The 25,500-nt window shown below is 42.3% G+C and overlaps 1 long non-coding RNA gene across 3 annotated transcripts; it reads right to left on the bottom strand.

Annotated features, from left to right (window-relative positions):
* Window positions 1,012-2,173, bottom strand: LOC110260773. Of its 3 annotated transcripts, none has more exons than XR_002344180.1 (2): window positions 1,828-2,173; window positions 1,012-1,314 (listed from the first exon to the last, which is right to left on the bottom strand). It is a non-coding gene; the product is annotated as an uncharacterized LOC110260773 (long non-coding RNA). The 3 variants fall into 3 exon arrangements; XR_002344179.1 differs by having other exon boundaries at window positions 1,814-2,173; XR_002344181.1 differs by having other exon boundaries at window positions 1,012-1,614; window positions 1,814-2,173.

Genomic DNA, 25,500 nt, shown 5'->3' on the forward strand with positions numbered 1-25,500 from the left:
AAAATATGGAACCACATCTCTGTTTTATAATATTACACAGAGCTCTACGAGAGACTCAAGTATGCAGCTTGTCATGTCAATAGTTGTTAAAGCATGAGGCTCTCATCAAGTTGACAAAGGAGACTGAAGATATTCCCAGGATGTTTTGCTATAAGGCATGAACCACATAATAGAATCAATCATGAAATTCAATCTCTGTTGGCTTTACGGCCCTGCCGTTTTTTTTTCCTATCCTGTCTACATTCCTAAAGAATTGATTTAGCAAAAAAACAATGAACTCTTTGTATATTTGTACAACACTTTACAATATGCAAGGCACTTCAAGTATGGGAGTTCATTTGATTGACTTAATAAATTGAGTTACAAGTGGGTTCTATCTTGTTCAGGTCTCAGCTTGTGGTGGTTGTGTGAATCTATGAGCCTTTTTAATCTCATGCATTGGGATCCTGTTTATAATTTTTCTGGAATAGAAGGGGGCCTTATCTCTCATATTCTGATATTAACCAGGTTTCATTACTATGAAGATACATCATTCCCTCCTATGAATCCAACGCTTAACAACTAAAAACAATGGAAAATAAAATTATTATTATTATTTTTTTATTGTCTTTATAGGGCTGCCCTGGAGGCTTATGGAGGTTCCCAGGGTTGGGGTCTAATCGGAGCTGTAGCCACCGGCCTACACCAGAGCCACAGCAACACAGGATCCGAGTCACGTCTGCAACCTACACCACAGCTCACAGCAACACTGGATCCTTAACCCACTGAGCAAGGCCAGGGATCGAACCCACGACCTCCTGGTTCCTAGTTGGATTCATTAGCCACTGAGCCACAAAGGGAACTCCTGGAAAATAATTTTAAATGATGGACTCCAACATGAAAGCAGCCTAATGGTCGCACCTTTTCTTTTTAGTTTCAAGGCCTCCAGAGGACAGTTAAAATAAAAGCCAAGCTATCCCTTCCCATCATCCAAAGTAGGATCCTAAAATATAAAGCACTCCTTACACAGTGTTTTGTTCCAGCTCTTCATTTAGGAAGCAGTGTAGCACTTTAGTTAAGAGTGTAGACCCGTGGTTTGGAATCTAGACTGCCTGGATTCAAATTCCAGCCCCACCACTTTACTAGTTAAATATTCTCCTGGGCAAGTTATTTAAGCGGTTTAAGTCCAGTTTCTTCGTTTGTACCATGGGCATCAGAGCACATTCTCTTCCCAGAAGTGCAGGGAGAATTAAATCAGATGGCCTCTGAAGAGTTCTTGGCTTAATTCCTGGTCTGTTAGTTCAGTTTATGTTGTCTGTTGAAGCACTGCAGCAACTAAAAAATATTTGTGATGAAACAATCATATTAGCTGAACAGGAAGCTATAATGCTGTCCTTTTCTTACTGCTTTTGTCTCTATTTTTGCCTTCTAGGAAAGGAGGAAAGAAGCTGTTCCTGCCCCTCCACTGTGGAATGTAGTTTAACTAGATGAGTTTGCCAGTAGGATTCTTTTTATTTCTTTTGATTATTTGTATGTTTGTTTTCTTAGATGCAGCCAGGGAGCATAATTCTTCATTCTTTCCCCAAAGGCTCTAAAGACGGTGTATACAGTCTTCCTTAAAGCACAGGCAGCTTTCTGCCAAATATGCATACAAATGAGATTTTTAATATCTTGATTTTATTATATATGAAATCCGTTTTATTTTGCAGTCTAACAAAAACATCCCCAGACTTAGAGACTCGAACATAATTATTTATTCGTTCATAATAATAGCTAATTCTATAGGTCTGCATTTGGGCTGTACTTAGTCATGCAATTCCTCTGCTGGTCTTACCTGGGCCCGCTCACCTGGTAGTAGTCAGCTGGTGGATTGACTGGGGGCTGGTGGTCCTGGATGGCTCACGGGCATGTCCGGTGATTGACTAAGGCAACTGAATAACTAGGTCACAAGCCTCCAGTGTTTAGCAGGCTACTCTGGGCTTTTTTATGTGGCAGCTTGGTTCCAAAAATAGCAAAAGAGAGAAGTCCCAGTGAACAAGCATTGGTCATGCCACTGCTTATTCCATGCTTGCTCATGTCTCACTGGCTCAAAGGAATCAAAAAGCCAAACCAAGAATCAAAGTGTAAAGAAATAGGAGTTCCCACTGTGGCACCATGGGTTAAGGATCTGACCCTGTCGCTGTGGCGGTAGAAGTTCAATCCCTGACCTGGTGCAGCGACTTAAGGCATAGGTCATAGCTGCAGCTCAGATTCAGTCCCTGGCCTGGGAACTTCCATATGCCACGGGTGCAGCTGAAAAAGAAAAAAAAAAAAAAAAAAAAAAAAAAGTGTAGAGAAACAGACTCCACCTCTTGATGGGGAGAATTGCAAAATGATGGTGCAATTTTTTCCTTAATATTCAATTATAATCCTCTTCAGGGCAAGTTTAAGCCACGTGGCTGCAGACAGTATGGAACATACAAAGTGAATTTAAAAGCTAAAATTCTTCTCTCTAGTTTCTGACTACAATGAGGAGACTGGTATAGTATGTGGAGTAATGGTGGGGAGTGGAATTAGTGAAAATTTATTCACGTTGCATCTACTCAGGCAATATATCTAATTTCACATATATACAGGAGAGGAGAGGGCTTTGTTCAATTCACATAAGTCAGAGTCCCTGTCTTCAAGGACATCGTAGCCAGTTAATTTCTGAAACACATACAGAAGCCCACTCTAAGAATTAGTTTGTTATAAGCATTATGGGACTAATGCAGCTAAGACTAAGAAAGGAAAATTGGAGTTCTCAAAAACAAAACAAAAAATATCAATATGGAGTATGTGCTTAGAGGGTAGGCACATTCCTTGGGAGAGGAGAGGCTTAAACGGAGATAAGGAAATGGTAGGATTTGCAAATAAAACAGTAATGTGTTCCTCCCGTCAAGTCCAAGTGTGTTATCATGGCCATGAATTCTGCATGTTTGGAAACAGGGAAGAGCCTAAAGGGCTAGAAGAGACGATACAGCAAAATGAGTTTGTAATGCATAAATGAGTTTGTGATTTAGGTATCAATTGCCCTCCGTGCCTAAATTAAGCCTAGCACTGGAGTTCCCATCGGGGCGCAGCAGAAATGAATCCATCTAAGAACCATGAGGTTGCGGGTTTGCTCCTTGGCCTCGCTCAGTGGGTTGAGGATCCCGCATTGCTGTGGCTGTGGCTGGTGGAGACAGCTCCGACTCGACCCTTAGCCTGGGAACCTCCATATGCCACGGGTGCGTCCCTAAAAAGACAAAAGACAAAAGACAAAAAAAAAAAAAACCAACAGCCTAGCCCTGAAATTAAGGATTGCCGGAGTCCCACTCCAGCTGGACCAGGTTTTCCCGAAGGATGGGCGGCGTCGGCGTAGGAATGGACACAGGCCTGGTGATTATGCAGGACTGCTCGTTTATGGTTTGTACAGGCTCAGTTTATACACATTTTTTGTTTCCTTATATTATGCGTCATACATCTTTGGACATTTTTGAACTTTCCAATCCATTGAATATTTTTACGTATCAGGGGGACACACACAATGCTCCTTTTCTTTGTACTTTTCTCTTGACTACTTAAAATCAGATGTACTTATGACTGAGACCTAGTTCTCATAGAGCAGAAAAGTGTAAGTCTGTTAACTACCTTACTGTAGAAATCTCTCTGTATAGTCCTAACTCCTTTCCATTAGCAAAGGTAAGCTATATTTATTAACGGTTACTTAATTCTCCTCGAAATAGAAGCCGTGGCATTTACACTCTTTGGGGTTGGGCCAATAGGCCTGACGTATCAATATACAATTGACTGGAAATGGGTATTTTCCTGACCTGTTTCCAACTACTTGGTACAAACCACACACGTTTTCCTTGAACTATGGCCCCATATCTACCCTATTCATCCACCAGCCCCTGACATGGAAAATATCTGCCTGCTGGAGCAAAGAGAGACCTGTGCCTCAAGCCTCTATTTTGCGTCCAGGGTTTTCCACAGGTTAAACAATAACAGTCCAAATATGAAAGCATTTTATTAGGGGCTCTTTTCAGAAAAAGGGGGGAATCTTAGAAACGGATGATGATCATAGAACGGGGGATAGTAAGAACAGCAGGGAATTCTGGCCGATTATAAGTAAGCATCAATCCTTGGCGTTTTCCTTCTCCCGCAGTCATTGTAAACAACATAAGCAGACAAAGAAGTAGCAGCCGAAGCAGGAACCGTGGCTTTCCCACACATGCCGTGCAGTCTGGGTTTCTGGTCTCCTTGACTGTGTCAGAAGGCAGACCTTCAGGAACGGCTCCCGGCAAAGGATTGCAGGTCTCAAAAGACCAGATTTCTCTTCCTAACATACTGTTCCCATCCTAGTCCTCTTTCGCTAATTGAAAATCCTTGACGACTACCCTCGGAACATATACGATAGAGTTTGTACTACAGAGTTTAGTGCTAATGAGCTCTTGGGTTATGCCTCAAATCACATGTTCTTTAAACATTTCTCAGGAGCTGTGAACATTAAATATTCCAGTTCCACTCTCTTAAAAACAGAATTTAGAATGAAATTACAAATATTCTTTGAGAGAAGTAATCACAGGACTCTCCACCAGGTAGCTTTTATTTTCTTTTTCAAGTATTTTGCTTAAATGTTTCTTTTACTACATAGGTTCCAGCAAAGGATGGTCTTACTATCCATCAATATTGAGCTTCCCACTGAGTACCCAGCACTGTTGGGAGCTATTTTTAAATCCTATCTATCTCTTATTTGGCCAGGACTATCTGAACCTTTATTGCCTTTTTTAAAAAAGAAGTATATCTTTCACTGCTCCAGAGATATACCCCATGAGCCAAATATGAGTTTTGTGAATTTATCCTAGTATTTCAGGCATGAGTGGCAGGATATATCCCCTTCTTTATATAGTTCAGCAACAACAGCAACAACAACAAAAGCTTTTACCAGCAAATACTTTTTAAATCAAATAGTAAAGCAAAGGGATTTCTTTCTAATGTTCAGAGTTGTGAGATATTTCCGGATGGGCAGTGTCCAATTTTTAAAAATACCAAAATCATCTTTGTACAAGAACCTAAACCATGTTTGATAAAACAGTCTCTTGATTTGTCTAGGAGTTTGGCAACGTGGAATGTTTTGGGATGAAACTTATTAAAATAAGGTGATTTGGTTTTGGTGACTTCTGAAAATTCTTAAATGGGAAAGTCTTTGGGGTAAACTGAGATTCCCTTACTGTTTCTGAACAAAACAAATCAGCACAGATCCAGAACCGTCTTCTAAGACTGCACAGCCCTGGGCCTCCAGACATGCCTATAACATGTGTTAACCTCCTCTCCGCAATCCACTGACTACAACGTCTTAAGTGAAAGGACTGCAACTTAGATGAGTTGAACACCACCCTCTCTAAATAGTGTGGAGTTACACGGTCCAATTACTGCTCTCTTAACGTAATCTCTCATTCTTATCTTTGAGATGTTATACTTAACGTGTCTTTTATGGCTGGCTCCTTTTAAGATTTTCTCCTTGAAATTTTTAATAGGAAAATTGACGATGATGTAGCTTAATCTAGCTCTCTTGATATTTCTTACATGTGGTGTCTGCTGAGCTTCTTGGATTTGTGAGTTATGGTCTTTATTGAATTTAGGAATTTGGGGGGGGTGTCTTATTTCTTTAGATAATTTTTCCTCCCTCTTCCTTTGGGGACTCCAATTACCTAATGGTATATTAAGCCTTTTGAAGTGATGTCAGTGATACTTCGTTCTTTCTTTTTCCATCTCTGCTCTCTCTGTGTTTGATTTTTGAGTAGTTTCTATTGCTTTGTTTTCAAGTCGCTAATCTTTTCTTCTGCAGTTCTCTAATGTACTGTAATCCCATCCAATAGAGTTTTCATTTCAGACATTATAGTTTTCATCTCTAGAAGCACAATTTGAATCTTTTTTTTACGCTTTTATTACCATGTTAAATTTTTCCTCTAGGTTTCTAGAAGATGGGGGATCCAGTAAAAATAACTTTTATTGTCGTTGTCTAATCTTTATCAGTTCTTGATTTGTTTCAATAATTTTGCTCCACTTTCAGAAGTTGTATTTTCTTTCCATTTGTATGTTGGCAAGGTTTAATTAGATGCCAAGCATTGTGAATTTGAGTGCTAGGTAATTTGTATTCCTATGAAAATTCTTGAATTTGTTTTGGGACGAATTAAAGTACTTGGAAATAGTTTGAGGCCCTTGGGTCTTGCTTTTAAGCTTTGTTAAATAGGACCAAATTAAGCATTTTAATTTTGCCCTCCTACTGAGGCAAAAGTCAGCACTCTCCCTGATGCTCCAGTAACTATGAGGTTTTCCACTTTGGATATATTCTTTACCTTGTGTGAGCACCAAAAATTAATCCTTTTGGGGGGTTGTTTCCCTGGCCCTGGGTTGCCTCTCTCTTTCTTTCTCCCTCCCTCACTCTTCTCCTTCTCCCTCTCCCTCTATTTCTCTCTTTAGTGCTCTGCCCTATGAACTCTAGCTGCCTTGTCCTGCACTCTCAGAAATTTCCCTTCAACTTCAACTTAGAAAGAGCACCTGACTCCATCTGCCCTGCTTCCCCACCACCACCACCACCCCTTTCCTTCGGTAAAGACTGAAAACTTTCCAGGCAATCATAATACCCACATCATTTTTTTTAATGCCTCAGGAATTCTTCCCTTTGTTGTCTAATATCCAGTGTCTTGAAAGCCATTGTTTCATATATTTTCCTTGGTTTTTTTAGATTTTCAGGTGGGAGGGTCAATCCAGTCCCTGTTATTCCATCTTGGCCAGTAGTAAAAGACTTGATATACTCAATAATAGTTCCCTCCTTTTATCCTCAAATATGTTTTGGTTTGTACAGCATATTATATCATCATTCTACTTATAGATAATATCTAATAACATTATAAATTGGTTTGCTATAACTGTATGCCCCTTTTATAGCACCTTCCCCAAATTCATACAAAAGCCTTTCCTGAAATAGAACCTTTCCATTAAAGTGAGATAGGCACATCCTTTTCAGACTCTCCAAATAATGAATGTAAAATAGGATGAAAATATGACATTTTTGAGGATTATTTTTATCTCAAAGTTCTAATTTGTTCCTAAGGCTCTATAGGGAAACTAACAATGTCCTTAAACTGGGTTCTTATTCTCAAGGACAAGCAATTCAGAATGTGAAGGCAGTGGAAGGGCAAGAATTTCCAAATGTATGTGGAAGGAAGATTCTTCTCTCTTTACCCTGAGTATTAAGAGTATAAAGAGAAGTTTAGTTAACTTAGGTAAGTGGATGAAAAAAGACATAATCAACCAGGATCCACAACTTTGAGGCAGTGTGATTAAACCCCTATTTAAAATTGACCTCTGAATAAATGTAACAAAGTATGCAGAGAGAGAGGGAGTTCCTTTGTGGTGCAGTGAGTTAAGGATCCAGCCTTGTCACTGCAGATTCCCTAGGTTGCTGCTATGGCTCGATCCCCAGCCTAGGAACGTCCACATGCTGTGGGTATAATACAAAAACAAAAAACAAAAAACCATTGCAAGAGAGAGAGATTGATTTTGACCCTCGTACTCTCTGCTGACTCAGAAACCAGACACTGTATCAATATGGTCACTACATTGTAAGCAACAGAAAACACAGGTCAAACTGGCTTAAGTAATAAAAAGAAGAGATTGTCTCACAAAACTAAACATCTCAAAAAAGTTAAGAGTTCAATCCCAACTTCATCTAGAACCCTCGCTCCCTCCCTCCTTCCCTCCTCCCACCTGTGTGTGTGTGTGTGTGTGTGTGTGTGTGTGTGTGTGTGTGTTTTCCTGGTGTCGATGCCATTCTTCAGCCAGTTTGGCCCTCGTGATTCTGAAATGGCTGCAGCAGCTCCTGTGCCAAATGCCTCCTCTTACACATCTAGTAAAAGAGGGAGACGATGGGAGCAAAAAGCTACTTCAAAAATCTCCCACAGAAGAAGCCAGAATTTGCAGCAAATGTCTCCTCTTGTCTCACTGTTTGTGATTGGCTATGTTGAGCTCTACCCTGAACCACTCATCAGAGCCAGGGGTACAGAATATATCTATTGGCTTCAGTTCACCCCTAGAACTAGGGAAGAAAGAGCCCTCTCCCAACTTCATGGCTGAGCATAGAGAAGAGAGATTGATATTCCAAAAGGAAATCGAGGTCATGCAGGTGGGCATGGAGACAGCCAACAGATGTCCCTTAGAGAGGTACATTTGCCTGGCAGATTTTGCAGGAGACAAACGTGGGCTGCCAGTGCCCACTATGGACTGTCCTGCTGATGGTCCCCAGATGCTATTGTTGATCTGAAACATACATGGCCAAGTATTTCTCTGAAAAGAAAAGGTTTGGAGGGATGATAAGAGAATTATAATTCAGGCTCTGCAACCATGGTGAGCCACAGGCAAGTCCTGTCACAACAGAAGGACAAACTTATAAAGAAGAAGGGGGGGGGCATTATGGTAAACAAAGTAAACAAATACAAAAGACCATGGCTTTTCATTGGCTGAGTCCTTGACAGAAGGGAGAGGAGTCTCTTCCTCCTATTGGGCTCTGCTAATGTCCCAGGACATGAGAGCTCCCTCTTCTGGTCTCCTGAATTATTTAATTGAGGTTCCTATTTATTAAAATTTTTAATGCTATTTGAGCCTGAAAAATTTAGTGTGGGAAAAGTATTCCGTTGGGAAAATGGGATGAATTCGGGTTGAGAATGCTGTGAAGATGAAGTAAGGTCGTTACAAAGTAAGTGTTAGGAGATGCAGAAAACAGAGAACTTGAGAGGTGCTTCAAGAGAGAGCGAAAGCCCAAGGTGAGAGAGAAGGCCACTAAATCCATCATTTGCTGTTGGGCTTTCACTTCCAGAGCACTTTTCCCTTGAGTCTTGAAAAAATAATGTTTTGCTTGACAATTTTTTTTTCTTTTTAGGGCCACACCCAAGGCACATGGAAGTTCCCAGGCTAGGAGTGGAATCAGACCTGTAGCGGCCACCTACACTCCAGCCACAGCACTGCCAGATCCAAACAGCCTTTGCAACCTGCACCACAGCTCACGGCAACACCGGATCCTTAACCCCCTGAGCGATACCTGGGATCAAACCTAATCCTCATGGATACTAATCAGGTTCTTAACCCCCGAGCCACAGCGAGAACTCCCACTTGACAGTTTTAAACTCTCTGTCTTTTACAATTCTGCCTAATTTTCTCCAAGCTTCTTATAAACATTAATATATGATTAGAGCTCTGGGTGGTGTGCTGTGAGGTATTGTGACACTGGACGTAGAAACAGCAGTAAGAGGAAAAGCTGTGATTTATTGAGTATTTACCAAGTGCCAGAACTGCTGTTTGTACTTCACCTGCAGTAATTCACAACCACCCAACCAAGGCAGGCTATATTTTTAGCATCATCATCCCTATTCTACAAATGAGGAAACTGATATACAAGAGGTTAGGTAATACATCCAACTCCAGAGTTTGCACTTTTTTTTTTTTTTTTTTTTTTCTTTTTACAGCCTCATCTGCAGCATATGGAAGTTCCCGGGCTAGGAGTCAAATCGGAGCTGCATCTGAAGCCTCCACCACAGCCACAGCAACACTGAATATGAGCCACATCTGCGACCTATGCTGCAGCTTGTGGCAATGCTGGATTCTTAACCCACTGATTGAGGCCAAGGATCAAACCCACATCCTCGCAGAGACTATTTTAGGTTCTTAACCCACTGAGCCACAACGGGAACTCCCAAAATGTACGCTCTTAATCACTGTGGTTGGCCACCGTGAGGTGATACAGGTCAAACCAAACCTCCTTCCAGCCCACCAAGAGAATTCCAGACTGTAGCAGGTGGGCAGGGCCAGCACTAGTGTAGACCAACCTTGTGCCTCCACAACATTTAGAGTTAATATCTCCTTCAGCTTTGTTCCCTAGCTTCCTTACTTGCTTCACCCAGATCATGGCCCTTCTTTTTGTTTTTTTTTTTTTTGTCTTTTTTTTTTTCTTTTTAGAGCCGCTCCTGCAGCACATGGAGGTTCCCAGGCTAGGGGGTCTAATCGGAGCTGTAGCCACTGGCCTACGCCACAGCCACAGCAACAAGGGATCCAAGCCACGTCTACGACCTACACTCCAGCTCACGGCCACGCCGGATCCTCAACCCACTGAGCAAGGCCAGGGATCGAACCCGCAACCTTATGGTTCCTAGTCGGATTTGTTAGCCACTGCGCCACAATGGGAACTCTGATCCTGGCCCTTCTGACAGCAAAAAAAGGAGTAGGCCACAGGAAACCAAAAGCAGTGGTGCCAACCCATGACTCAGCACTGGCTATCACTGCATAACCCTGGAACAAGCATATGACAAGATCCTCCTTTATTCCAAATACACCAGAGGAAGGCATTATTTAAAGGGAAAGAAAAGCTGACACGGGCTACATATAAATAAGCTGAGATTCCTTCCTTGGAAGATCAAAGAAGGCATCCTACAGGAGAGGATGTAGGAGCGAAGTCTTGAGGAATTAGACTTTATTTTCAGGAAGATCATCAATTCTTTACTTTATCAATGCTTAGCTCCCTGGAGGAATAGCCGCTCAAATGCTTTTGGAATTAGATTGTATATAAATTATAATTACCTTTCACTTTCTGCAGGCATGGAGGTACCATTGCCAATATAAACTGGGGTTAATTACCAATAATTTGAGTCACAAATTAGAGTAAATCCTGCTCTAAACTCTAGAAATTTTCAAATTTCCTATACAAAAATGTGCAGAAAGAATCTGCAGAAAGGCATTATATTTTGTTTGTTTATAAACTGTCCCCTCATCATCTTTTCTCACATGCGTTTGATGGCTCTTCTCAGTTGAATTCAGTGATTCGACTGGACCTTACAAAAGAATAATTTGTTCACATAAAGCAGCTGGAAGCTTATTTGAGGAATAAATGCAGCCTTTGAAAGAACATAGTGGGAAGAATAAACCAAATATCAGGGCCTATGAAGGACATTTGTCTTTTATAAAATGCCAAAGTCGTTTTTGGCGTGGTGATTTCATGCTGTACTTCAAGCAGCTTACTTTGAGGGAACAAACAAGAATCAAAATACAATTATGGCACATGAAGCAGAAAGAGCAACACAAAAAGACGGGGAAAATATTGTCCCTATAACATTCAACAGTTCGTATATTTGAGTTATAGGCCCATCAGACAGCTTTTAACAGCCTCAAAACTGACTCTAAACCTCCATGAAGCTTTCAGGAATATAAAAATCTCAAATTTCTTTTTTTTGTGCTGTCAGAGAAGTAGAAAAAGCATGAAAGTAAAGCCCCCCAGTGGGCAGCAGTGGCCAAGGGGGTGAAGCCCTGGATTCAGAAACTGGCTTCATTGGTCACTGGCTGTGTGACCTGGGCTGAGTTACTTAACTTCCTTTGGCGTCAATTTTCTCATCTCTAAAATGGGGATGATATATTAAGTGAAGTAAGTAAGACAGAGAAAGACAAATATCCTGGAGTTCCCAATGTGGCTCAGTGGGTTAAGAACCTGACATAATGTCTATGTGGTTGTGGGTTCGATCCCTGGCCTCCATCAGTGAGTTAAGGATCCAATGTTGCCGCAAGCTGCAGCATCGGTCGCAGATGTAGCTCAGATCCAATGTTGCTGCCACTGTGGCATAGGGCCTGCCGCTGCAGCTCCAATTTGACCCCTAGCCCAGGAACTTCCATATGCTGCAGGTGTGGCCCTATAAAAGAAAAAAAAAAATCCTATGATATCACTTCCATGTGGAATCTTTTAAAAAATGATGCAAAAGAACTTATTTACAAAACAGAAACTGACTCACAGACGTAAAAAACAAATTTATGGTTACCAAAAAAAAAAAAAAAAAAAAGTAGGGGGGATAGATTAGGATTTGGGGATGAACATACACACACTACTATGTATAAAACAGATAAACAACAAGGACCTACTGCAGAGCACAGAGAACACTATTCAATGTCTTGTGATAACCTATAATGGAAAAGAATCTGAAAAAAGAACATATATATATAACTGAATCACATTGTTGTACACTTGAAACGAACACAACATTGTAAATTAGCTATACTTCAATAAAAATAAATAAATAAATAAAATGGGGATGAGAACATCATCAGTCTCATGGCATGTTCATGGATTAAATAAGGTAATATCTATAAAGTGCTTAGAATAGTGTCTGAATATGATAAATGCTCGATAAATGCTCAATAAATGCTAACTTTTGGGATTATTATTTTACTCATGAAAAGTAAAAAAATTTCAACATCTTTAGTTTTAAAAATTGAGAAATCCAGTGAAGAGTAGTACTACATGACCAGTTTCTTTGCTATTTAAGCTCCTTGAGGCATTCATGATCATCCCCAAGGCACTTCTGTCTTAGATATGAAATCACCAGACCCTCTGTGGGTCCCAGATCCTTTGCCTTTTGGTCCCTTTATGCTATGTGCTCACCACTGTGCATAATGTATCTGAATTTTTCCTACCTTCGTTTACTAGTAATTTATGTATACAGGCTGCCTTGCTATGTTGCATATTATCTAAAGGCTTTTATAGATAATCATAAGTTTCTGAATCTGTTTTAGTGGCAGGAAGTTGCTACCTAATGTTACCAATGTCCTCAGTTTCTCAAATTATGCACTGCAGATTTGACTAGAGCGAAAGACAAGAAATAATCTAAATGTCATGCTTAAATACATGATGGTACATATGATGGAATACAATGCCGCTAACAAGACCAGTGAAGACCTTGCTTTGTATACCTTACGCATTAGAACCAAGGCGTAGTTTAAGTACAAAGATCAGATGCCTAACGATGTGTATATGCAGCCATTTGGGAAGAAAGGCAAGGGGATCTCAGACACACACACACACACAACTGGGCTGCCCAGGACAATTTGGAGGGAACACTTCTCACTTCAGACCCTTTTGACTTTTGACTTTTGCACCATGCAAACGTATTATCTATTTTAAAAAAATATTTTTTCCATGGCATGTAGAAGTTCCTAGGCCAGGGATGGAAGCTGCACCACAGCAGTGACAAGGTGGGATCCCCAACCCACTGAGCCACCAGGGAACTCCAGTATTAGTCATTTTAAAAATATATGTTGAAATAAATAACAGTTAGTGCTTTACTTTAGCATTAAGAAATGGAAAGTTTCCAGAGAAGGGATTATATCACAGGCAATGACAAATGGGCTCAGGCACAAGCTCCAGAAGCATGAAAGATGGAACAGCAGAGAAGAATGAGGGGGTGGGTGGGGTCAGTTTCGAAGGGAGCGTGCACACCTGAGTGGATGAAGGAGGCACTGAGCGGAGCATCTGCAGTGACAGCGTACCAATTTGGAGTATTCTGTTACTTTTAAATACTAAAATACTGGGCATTTTGCTATTAAATTTTTTTTTTGGTCTGGATTTCCCACTGTGGCACGGTGGGTTAAAGGATCCAGTGTTGCTGCAGCTGCAGCGTAGCTCCCAGCTGTGGCTCGGATTCATTCCCTGGAGGGAGAACTGCCATATGCAGTGGGTGCAGCCATAAAAAATTAAATAGAAATTGTTTTAGTCATTGACAGATTGCTGTACCCAAAGAGTTAGAGGCAGGGTTTTTTGTTTGTTTGTTTGTCTGTTTCTAAAGCATTCTGACCACACCGCTCCCCTGGTGAAAACCCTCCCAAGGTATTTTATTGTACTGTGATTAGTATAATTCTTATTTCTTGCTTTTTCAATGAGGTTGAGAATATTTTCTTCAGTTTATTAGTCATTTCTGTTCTCCTCCAAACAAGTTTCGACCCCAACCTGCCTTTATACCTCCTACCAGGGTCATCTGAGAAACGGGGTGCAGGCAGGCTGGAGGTGGAGGGCACTACCCCACAGCCAAGGTTCTCAAAGTGTGGCCCCTCATTTGAATAAGAACTTTTCTTGAATGGTCCCCTCCAAGTAATGGATTTTTGGGCTGTGACTGAAGAGAGTCCCAGTCTGACTCACTGGAGGATGTCCCAGGGATTCCTGCCTGCAAACACCAATCCAGAGCAGAGAGATGACAGAGGGAGCTTCACCTCTGCCGTGACCTCCACCCCCAGGCCAGGGCTCTGAGCCAAGGCACCCACTCAAGCTTCTACTCACTGCACAAGCACTCAGCCTCAGCGCCAGGAGCCCCACGTGGACCCACCTCCTGGCCCTTTTCCCATCCAATGGCATAACTCACCTGCCTCTGTTCCTTCTTGATACCTTAACTGCAGCTATAGGTTAATGTGCTTGACCTGGCAAGAGACCTATTTACATTTTAACATGACAGCAACAGCTTAACCCAAATGAATTATCGTCGCAGTAATAATAATAACCACTATTTAATAAGCGGCTAGCATACGCTAAGTACTTTCAAGACATTATCTTAATCACATTAAGACCTGGAGTTAGGTTATCATTTTCTCAATTTTATACTTGAGGAAAATGAAGAGAAGAGAGCCAAGATATTTGTGCAAGGTCACACAGCTGGTGGCACAGGGAGTCACTGGTGCCCTAAACGGTGCCATCTCACTGCCTTTTCACCTCCGCAGGACGTGACGGAGGCAAAAGCTTCCTACAACCCCAAGGAACAAAACACTTGGACTTAAAGGCCTGAATTCTAATATTTGCATCTGTCTATTTTTTTTTTTTAATCTTTGCTAAATTTCAACCTTTCTGGCCTTGATTTTCCCAGCTGAAAATTAGGATGGTGACATCTGTTTACCTTAAAGGATCGGAGATACTCCAGTGAGATCAGAGGTAAAAGTGATTCATTAGCTGCAAACTCTACAGGAATGTAAGACATTTTTCTTTTTTCAGGGAACTAAGCTTGTAGGATCAGGGCTGCTCAACCATTTAATTTACCAAGTTTTGGAGCTCAAGATGCTGATTTTCAGGGGAAAAGCTTTTGTGATCTGATTTCCAATTTTCTGTGCTTTTCTCTTTTGACATGCGTAAATAGGACAGGGGATATTATAGCATTTCTTCTAACAGCAACAGCTCAGTTTATATGCTTTCCCTGAATTGTGCTCATATTGCACATCAACCAAAGACATCAAATTAAAGTATTTCTTGTGTCTTTTTTTCCTCCACTCGAATGGACCACAAAGCTGACATTTTTGTTCTGAATGAATTCAGAAATTGAAGAGAAAGAGGAATTCCCATTGTGGCTGAGCGGTAGCAAACCCAACTAGTATCCATGAGGACGAGGTTTCAATCCCTGGCCCTGCTCAGTGTGTTAAGGATCCAGTGTTGCCAAGAACTGTGGTGTAGGTCACAGATCTGGCCTGGATCCCGAGTTGCTGTGATTGTGGCACAGGCTGGCAGCTGCAGCTCCAATTGGACACCTGGCCTGGGAACTTCCATATGCCTTGGGTGTGGCCTCAAAAAGACAAGAAGACAACAGCAAAAAAACCAATCAATCAATGGAAAAATGGGCAAAAGACCTGAATAGACATTTCTCCAAAGAAGATATACAGATGGCCAACAAACACATGAAAAAATGCTCAACATCGCTGATTATAAGAGAAATGCAAATCAAAACTACCATGAGATATCACCTCACACCAGTCAGAATGGCCATCATTAATAAATCCACAAATAACAAGTGCTGGAGGGGCTGTGGAGAAAAGGGAACCCTCCTGCACTGTTGGTGGGAATGTAAACTGGTACAGCCACTATGGAGAACAGTTTGGAGATACCTTAGAAATCTATACATAGAACTTCCATATGACCCCGCAATCCCACTCTTGGGCATCTATCCGGACAAAACTCGACTTAAAAGAGACACATGCACCCGCATGTTCATTGCAGCACTATTCACAATATCCAGGATGTGGAAACAACCCAAATGTCCATCGACAGATGATTGGATTCGGAAGAAGTGGTATATATACACAATGGAATACTACTCAGCCATAAAAAAGAATGACATAATGCCATTTGCAGCAACATGGATGGACCTAGAGAATCTCATACTGAGTGAAATGAGTCAGAAAGACAAAGACAAATACCATATGATATCACTTATAACTGGAATCTAATATCCAGCACAAATGAACATCTCCTCAGAAAAGAAAATCATGGACTTGGAGAAGAGACTTGTGGCTGCCTGATGGGAGGGGGAGGGAGTGGGAGGGATCGGGAGCTTGGGCTTATCAGACAGAACTTAGAATAGATTTACAAGGAGATCCTGCTGAATAGCATTGAGAACTTTGTCTAGATACTCATGTTACAACAGAAGAAAGGGTGGGAGAAAAACTGTAATTGTAATGTATACATGTAAGGATAACCTGACCCCCTTGCTGTACAGTGGGAAAATAAAAAAAAAAATTATAAAATAAATAAATAAATAAATAACAAAAAAAAACTTAAAAAAAAAGACAAGAAGAAAGAAAGAAAAGAAAAGAAAAAGAAAGAAAGAAAGAAAAGAAATTGAAGAGAAAGAGGAAAATAAGACTAGGCTACAAATCCACATTAATTAGGATTTTGATGACAGATAGATAGAGCTCCCCTCAAAAAGCACTGGACTCTCACCCTAACACTGGCCCCATAGTCTCCCTTTGGGAAGAGCTGTATAAGCAAGGATCTCATAAAAGTTAATATTCAAAACATATAAAGAACTTACACAACGCAATATTTTTTTTTTTTAATCTGATTTTAAAAATGAACAGAGGGGAGTTCCCGTCGTGGCGCAGTGGTTAACGAATCCGACTAGGAACCATGAGGTTGCGGGTTCGGTCCCTGCCCTTGCTCAGTGGGTTAACGATCAGGCGTTGCCGTGAGCTGTGGTGTAGGTTGCAGACGTGGCTCGGATCCCGCGTTGCTGTGGCTCTGGCGTAGGCCGGTGGCTACAGCTCCGATTGGACCCCTAGCCTGGGAACCTCCATATGCCGCGGGAGCGGCCCAAAGGAATAGCAAAAAGACAAAAAAAAAAAAAAGAACAGAGGGAGTTCCCGTCTTGGCACAGCAGAAACGAATCCAACTAGGAACAATGAGGTTGCAGATTCAATCCCTAGCCTCTCTCAGTGGGTTAAGGATCCAGCTTTGCCATGAGCTGCGGCATAGGTCACAGACGCAGCTCGGATTTGGTGTTGCTGTGGCTCTGGCATAGGCCGGCAGCAACAGCTCCAATTTGACCCCTAGCCTGGGAACCTCCATATGCCACGGGTGTGACCCTAAAAAGACAAAAAACTAATACATAAATAAATTAAAGTAAAAACGAGCAGAGAACTTGAATTGGTATTTTCCCCAAAAAACAAAAGACATACAGATGACCAACAGGCACATGAAAAGATGTGTTCGGTATCACTAATCATCAGGGAACTGCAAATCGAAGCCACAATGAGATATCACTTCACACCTATCAGAATGGCCATCATCCAAAAGACAGCAAATTACAAATGTTGGCAAAAAAAAAAAATAATACTGTGGAGAAAAGGGAAACGTGCACAGCTGGTAGGGATGGAACCTGGCGCAGCCACGATGGGAAACAGTGTGCAGGTCCCTCAAAAAATTAAAGACAGAGCTGCTACGTGATCCAGCGATTCTATTCCTGAGGGTTTATCCAAAGAAAGTGAAAACGTCAGTTCCGAAAGTTATGTGCAGCCCCATGTCCATTGCACCATTATTTGCAATAGTGAAAATACGAAAGCAACATCAATGCCCATTGACAGATGGATGAATGGATAAAGAAGATGTCCTGCATATATTCAATGGACTGTATTAGCCACAAAAAAATGAAATCTTAACATTTGTGACAGCATGCATGGACCTGGAGGGTATTATGCTTAGTGAAATAATTATGATACCATACGATTTCACTTATATGCAGAATCTAAAAAGCAAAGCAGGAGTTCCTGTTGTGGCACAGTGGAAACAAATCCAACTAGGATCCATGAGGAGTCTATCCTCGCTCAGTGAGTTGGGGACCCAGCGTTGCCATGAGCTATGGGGTAGGTCACAGATGTGGCTTGGATATGGCATTGATGTGGCTGTGGGATAGGCTGGCAGGTACAGCTCCAATTCGCCCCCCAAGCCTGGGAATGTGTACGTGCTGCAGGTGTGGCCCTAAAAAAATATATATATATAAATAAAAAGCAAAACAAATGAATGTAGCAAAACAGAAACAGACTCATAGTCACAGAGAAAAAATTAGCGGTTGCCAGAGGGGAGAGGGGTGGGAAGGGGTGAAAAAAGTGAAGAGGATTAAGTACAAACTACCAATTATAAAATAAATAAGGAGTTCCTGTCATGGCCCAGTGGAAACTAATATGACTTGCATCCATGAGGATACAGGTTCGATCCCTGGCCTCTCTGAGTGGGTTAAGGATCTGGTGTTGGCTGTGAGCTGTGGTGTAGGCCAGCGGCTACAGCTCCTATTGGACCCCTAGCCTGGGAATCTCCATAAGCTGCTGGTGCGGCCCTCAAAAGACAAAGAAAACAAAAATAAAGTAAATAAGTCACAAAGGATAATAATATACAGCACAAGGAATACAGTCCATATTTTATAAGAATTCTATATGATATATAATCTATGAAAATGTCGAATTGCCATGTTGTACACTAATATAAAATTGTTAAGTCAACTATAATTTCATTAAAAATAAAAATACAAAGTTAAATTTGGAGTTCCTGTTTTGGTTCAGTGGTAACAAACTCAGCTAGTATCCATGAGGATGCAGGTTCAATCCCCGGCCCTACTCAGTGGGTTAAGGATCCAGCATTGCTGTGAGCTTTGGTATAGTTCGCAGATGCAGCTTGGCTGTGGCGTAGGCTGGCATCTAGCTCCAATTCGACCCCTAGCCTGAGAACTTCCATATGCCACACTAAAAATACAGAAAAGTAAATAAAATAGAGTAAAATTTTTTTAAAAAGAAGGGAAAACTACAGCCTCTCTGCTTCATGGACTGAGCAATCTTTTGAATCAAACAGAGGAAGCTCTATTTGGCCACTTTACTGGGTTTCCCAACCCTTTGCGGATAGGCTGATTTCCCTTATGATGGTTTGAGATGGTCCGAGCACCTGAGAGCACACGCTCATCTATTTAATGGGTCAGACTTCGCCTGCCCCTGGGGGAGGTTCTCCAGCACCAGCCTGCCCTGGTCTGCCGTCTGCTCTCCCTGGCTCATCTCCAGCAGCTGCAATCCTGGGCTGAGTTTTATTAAACTCCCAGCCAGATGCTTATCCCTTTCAATTTCTAAAAGCCACATGTTTACTCCACTTAGGTGAGAAGCCAGACAGCTTGAGCCTGACCTTGTCTTCCCTGTAAGCACCCTCGTGTGGGCTCTAGAGATTGGGGGTCTCCCTCTGTCCCGGCAGAGCAGCAGCAGCAGTATTAACAATAATAACAAGAATTATAATGCACACAGGGGGAGTTCCTGTCTTGGAAATGAATCTGACTAGCATCCATGAGAACCCAGGTTCGATCCCTGGCCTTGATCAGTGGGTTAAGGATCTGGTGCTGCCGTGAGCTGTGGTGTAGGCCAGCAGCTGCAGCTCCAATTCAACCCCTAGCCTGGGAACCTCTATATGCCTCCAGTTTAGCCCTAAAAAGACAAAATAATAATAATGCTCACAGGGGACTATATTCAATATCCTGAGATAAACCATAAAGGAAAAGAATATTAAAAAGAATATATATATATAGGAGTTCCTGTCATGGCTCAGTGGTAACAAACCCAACTAGTATCCATGAGGACGCAGGTTCCATCCCTGGCCTCCTCACTCAGTGGGTTAAGGATCCGGCATTGCTGTGAGCTGTGGTGTAGGTCACAGATGCGGCTTGGATCTGGCATTGCTGTGGCTGTAATTTAGGCTGGCATCTGCAGCTCTGATTCAACCCCTAACCTGGGAACTTCCATATGTCGTGGATGTGGCCCTAAGACAAATATATATACATACACACACACACACACACACACACACATACACACACACACACACACACACATTCTTGTATGTATATGTATACATATATGTATAACTGAATCACTTTGCTTTATAGCAGAAATTAACACAACATTGTAAATCAACTGTACTTCAATTAAAAAATATAATGATGATGATGCATACTTATTAAGTACTTACTACTTGCCAGGTACAGATTAAATATTTTTATTCACTATCTCAATGTATTAATCCCGACGACATCCCTATGAGACAGATGCTATTATTATCCTAATTTTCTAGAGGAGGAACCCAAAGCTTGACGAAGGTAGGTAACTTGCTTAATGCTACACAGAAAATAACTGGTAAAGATGGAATTTAAAGCATCATGTGACCATATATTTAACAACTTCCACTACTGTTATTTCTCCCAGACCATGGAAACAGAAACCTCTCTAGGTACATGAGCAAAGAGAGATTTATTACTCTTTTGTGCATTATCATGGGCTTACAAAACTACTAGGATTAGGTACTTACAACCATTTGCTTACAAAATCATGTGAATTTTGTGCATGCAAACCTGCTGAAGACCTGGAAAGGCAAAAGTCAGGGGGCTGCCAATAAAGTTACTTTGATCATGTGACCACAAGCTAAGACTCAGAGTTTTGGTTTTTTGGTTTTTCCCTTTTTTTTTAGAATGCCGCCTGCAGCATATGGACGTTCCCAGGTTAGGGGTCAAATCAGAGCTGCAACTGCTGACCTACGCCACAGCCAGAGCAACAGCCCAGTCCGCATCTGCAACCTACACCAAAGCTTGCACCAACGCCAGATCCTTAACCCACTGAACAAAGGCAGGTATCGAACCCGAATCATGGATACCAGGCAGGTCCTTAACCAGCTGAGCCACAATGGGAACTCTAAGACCCTTAGTTTAAGAAGCAGTTTTTGCCAAAGAAAGATCAGAAATCTTCGAGGCCACTACTGAAATCAACATTGCTACCAAGCCCCAAAGCCAGTGACAGGTGAGGGATGCCGAGTCTGGCTAGACACTGAAAATGCTCATTCACTGAAGCTCATGTGTCAGCCGCCACTAGTGCTGGAGGATGAATGGCTTCCTCTTCATTTTGCCTCCCAAACGTCAATTCATTGGCCCCAGTCTAAAGCATATCCAGACCCCTGCTGAGTAGCGAGTCTGGGAAATGCAGTTCCTCACAGGAGGAAGAATAGAAGGGAGTGGAGATATTGCCAGATGGCAAGTGTACTGAAAGAAATATCCAACCCTTCTCGAGAGGATCGCTTCTGTCTTTGGACCTTTCCTCTCTCTCTCTCTCCTCCTCTCTCTCTCCTCTTCTCTCTCAGATCTCTGGCTCTAGGAAAAGCAAGCCTCAGCATGTGATGGTCAGAACCAGTTGGTGCTAAGGAAAAAAGAAGCAAGATGATGCACAGAGAGGAGCAGAGGAGGAGGAAGGTCCTGGGTCCTGGGACTTCGAGGACATCCAGAATCCTCGTGCTTGCATCCCTGAACATTCAGAATCCTAGTGCTCTGCATTCTGAGGGGCACCGGTCGCATGACCTACGGAAGACTGGGCAGTGCCCATGAGGCCTGCTGCATGGCTGAGTCCTTCACCATCTGTAGAGACCCGGGCGCAGAATCCATACTGCTTGAGGTAGCGTGAGTGAGGCTGCGCTCTTGCAACCACACAGCGTAACTATGCCCACTCGGCTGACATGACTGCCCATTCTTTGTTATGTATTCAGGAGAGCCTCTCAGCCCTCAGTGGTCTGGCTGCCAGAAAATCCTATACTTGGAACATTCTTCCTGTGCTGCTGGCACAAAGCAGGAGGCCCTCTTTGGAAGAGCTGGCCCAGCCTCTTCAGGGCTCCACTCCCGAGGTGGCAACTGTCTCTGCAGGTAAAAGATTTACCTCCCCCAAGTGAGAGCTGGTGACCTCTGCAACCCAGAAGAGCATAGAGGCCACACCTCCGTGATGACACTCAGCTTCCTTTATACTGAAAGCTCACATTTGTATAAAAGTGACCTTGATCAAAATCTGGACAACTGCACATCGGCTTCCTGAAAGCTTCGCCAGTGCACGGCCCTGGTAATCTTCGACTTGTAAGGAATCTGGTGTTTGTCCTGTAAACACGTCCAGAGCACAGCCTAGATGCCCATATGGCTTTTCTTCATCTCAGGTACCTCAGCGTCACCTTTGCGCTCATCCTTCCTTCCAGGCTCTCAGTAAGCACCATGCATGCTGTTGTTATGACAACTGCTCTACATAAGTTCCAACGCACGACCCATAGGAAGAGAAATGCTGTGAAAACCACCTGCAGACGAGGGGGTGAAAACAAAAATGGGGAAAGAAGGAAAGAGGCATAAGAAGACAGAAGGGGAAGAAAAGGTAGGTGTCCCAGCCTGAACCGAGTTCCCCAAGAGCAACTTCCAGCCCGCCCCAGGGCCACCTGCCTCAGCTGGGACATTTTTCACAAAGGTCCCCGTTTGCCAGGGTTATTACAGGCTCTGCTCTTCACTGATCAGGGAAAAAATAGCCACGATTGAGTCCTGTCGCCTTGTTGTCCTGTCATACCGTTCCCTGATATTCCTAAGAAATAGGTCCAGATAAGGAGAGGGAGGGATTCGGATTCTGGGGGAAGGAGGGGAGATGCTGGGTGCATTCTAGCCTGTAGTCCCAAGAGGAGCTGGGCTTGTCAAAGACACCACTTGACCAGGGAATTCAGATGAGCGTGGAAGGACTGAGGGGACAGTCTGTATGGGGTCTGGTGGCAAAAATGGTCTCAAATACTGCCTAAGATTGTTCTTTTTCAGTTTTGCAGCTGCCTGTGTCAGCTTGGAGAGAGTGGGTGCTTCATCTTGGAAACTGTCTATTTTTGTAATTATACTGTGTTTTCAGTATATTAATTTTGTTTTCCACATGTTCAACTTATTCATCTGGTTATAAATTTGCCTATCAAGAAATACGTATTTTTTTTTTTTTTTTTTTTTGTCTTTTTGCCATTTCTTGGGCCGCTCTCGCGGCATATGGGAGGTTCCCAGGCTAGGGGTCTAATTGGAGCTGTAGCCACCGGCCTACGCCAGAGCCACAGCAACGCGGGATCTGAGCCGCATCTGCAACCTACACCACAGCTCACGGCAACGCCGGATCGTTAACCCACTGAGCAAGGGCAGGGATCGAACCCACAACCTCATGGTTCCTAGTCGGATTCGTTAACCACTGCGCCACGACGGGAACTCCCCAGAAATATGTATAATTTTAAACACCTCCCTTTACAAGTAAGAGGAGATGATATTGAAGGGATACAGTGGCCAAACTGAAAGAGCTCCCAATAGCCAAGCTGGAACCATCGGAGCAACAAAAGAAAGGCAATAACAGAATTCAATAATAATCCAAAGCATAAAAGTATTCCTGTGTCCACACTGATATAAATCAATGATTGAATAAATAATTAATTTTAAGGATAAAGGAAAAATCTTCCTTACAAAATTGCAACTAATGTATGTAGACACTGCTCCCTCCAGAAAGTAGAGCTTAATTCCTCTCTCCACGAGTGTGGACTGGACTTCACGACTCACTTCCAAAGAATGGCGTGGAAAGGGTTACATCGTACCATTTTACTAGAGAAACCTGGAAGACCAAGGGGTCAAGGGGGGATGTCATGTCACCCTCAGGTACCCCCCTCCTCCTCGTGATGTGATGAGGAGGGCACTTCGCTTTTGTGGCATTCTTCCCCCACACAAGAACTTCGATCCATCCATAAAGAAACCATCAGACAAATTCAAATTGGGCTCATTCTGCAAAATATCTGACCAATACTCCTCAAAGCGGTCAAGGGCATGAAAAGCAAAGGAAATCTGAGACATTGTCACAGACTCAAGGAGACTAAGGAGACACCCTGACGAACTTCAGCGGGGTTTCTGGCATTGAGTCTTGGAACAAACAGACAGAAAAGAAAAGAAAAAAGAGGGGAATTTAGTGTAAAAACTGTGGAGCTCCAAATAAGTCTGAAATTTAGTTAATAGTAATGTGTCAATGTGAATTTCCTGGTTTTGACAAGTATACTACAGTATTTAAGATGCTAATATTAGAAGATATTGAATGAGCTATAAACAAGAACTCTGCACTCTCTTTGTAAATTTCCTCTAAGTCTAAAATTATTTCAGAATTAGAAGTTTATTTTTAAAATTGATATTAAAAATAGAAAAAAAACAGGACCTGACACATAAGAAGTGCTCAATGAGCATTAGCTATTCTTATTAGTCTTCTCTCACGTCCCCTATTCTCCTGACAAGTGTTTCTTCCCACTCATCCTCCTGCAGATGGGCTTTCTCCGTTTTTCAAGCCCATGGTAGAGGGTGGTCACACCACAGCTTAGCACCTACACAACTCAGTTGATGAAACCAGCAGAAAATGGTTTCAAGTCCCACTGACAAAATTTCAAGAGGGAAATCTGGTTGGTTCCACTTAGGCTGGGCATCCTCCTGTGGTCTGATAGCCCATGACTGGGGGAAGCACTCATGGAGTAACAGACACGGCTATAGGAACTTGTTATTCTGGAAAAAGAAGAGGAGGTTCTCATAATAGGAGTTTAAGAATGGAGCGGACACTCAAAACCCTGCCTCTCTCAGCAGTACTACTCAGTGTCGTCCATGGGCCAGTGGCAGTGGCATCACCTGGGAGCTGGTTAGGAACGCAAGTTATTGGAGTTCCCATCCTGGCTCAGCGGTTAACAAACCCCGACTAGCATCCATGAAGATGTGGGTCCGATCCCTGGCTCCCTCAGTGGCTTCAGGATCTGGCATTGCCGCAAGCTGTGCTCTAGGTCACAGACATAGCTCGGATTTGGCGTTGCTGTGGCTGTGGTGTAGGCTGTCAGCTACAGCTCTGATTCACCCCCTAGCCTGGGAACCGCCATATGCCTCGGCCCTAAAGAAACAAAAGACAAAAAGAAAAAAGAAAATAAGAAATGCAAATTATTTGTCTCACCCCATACCTTCTGAGTCAGAATCTAAGAGAAGAGGGGTGAGGGGGCCGTGGATCTGTTTTAACATAAACTCTCTGAGTAATTCTTATGCATGCTAAATTTTGCAGCACACTGTAGTGAAGGATTATTCAGTCCATCACACAGAAAGAAAAAAAAAATGGTCTTTTTTTTTAAAGTATAGTTGATTTACAGTGTTGTGTTAGTTGCAGGTGTATAGCAAAGTGATTCAGTTATACACACACATATATTAATTTTTTCAGATTCTTTTCTCTTGTAGGTTATTACAAACTATTGACTATAGTTCCCTCTGCTATACAGTTGGTCTTTGTTGGTTATCTGTTTTATATATAGTAGTGTGTATATGTTAATTCCAAATTCCTGATTTATTCCTTTCCCCCCTTTCCTCTTTGGTAACCATAAATTTGCTTTCTATGTCTGTGGGTCTATCTCTGTTTCATATATAAGTTTATCTGCAGCATTTTTTTAAAGATTCCCAATATAAGTTATATCGTAGCCAGGACATAGAAACAACCTAAATGTCCATCAGTAGAAGAATGGATAAATAAGATGTAGTATATTTATACAATGGAATATTACTGAGC

This window comes from Sus scrofa, chromosome 5 (genome assembly GCF_000003025.6).
Source record: "Sus scrofa isolate TJ Tabasco breed Duroc chromosome 5, Sscrofa11.1, whole genome shotgun sequence".
In the NCBI taxonomy this organism is placed as follows: domain Eukaryota; kingdom Metazoa; phylum Chordata; class Mammalia; order Artiodactyla; family Suidae; genus Sus; species Sus scrofa.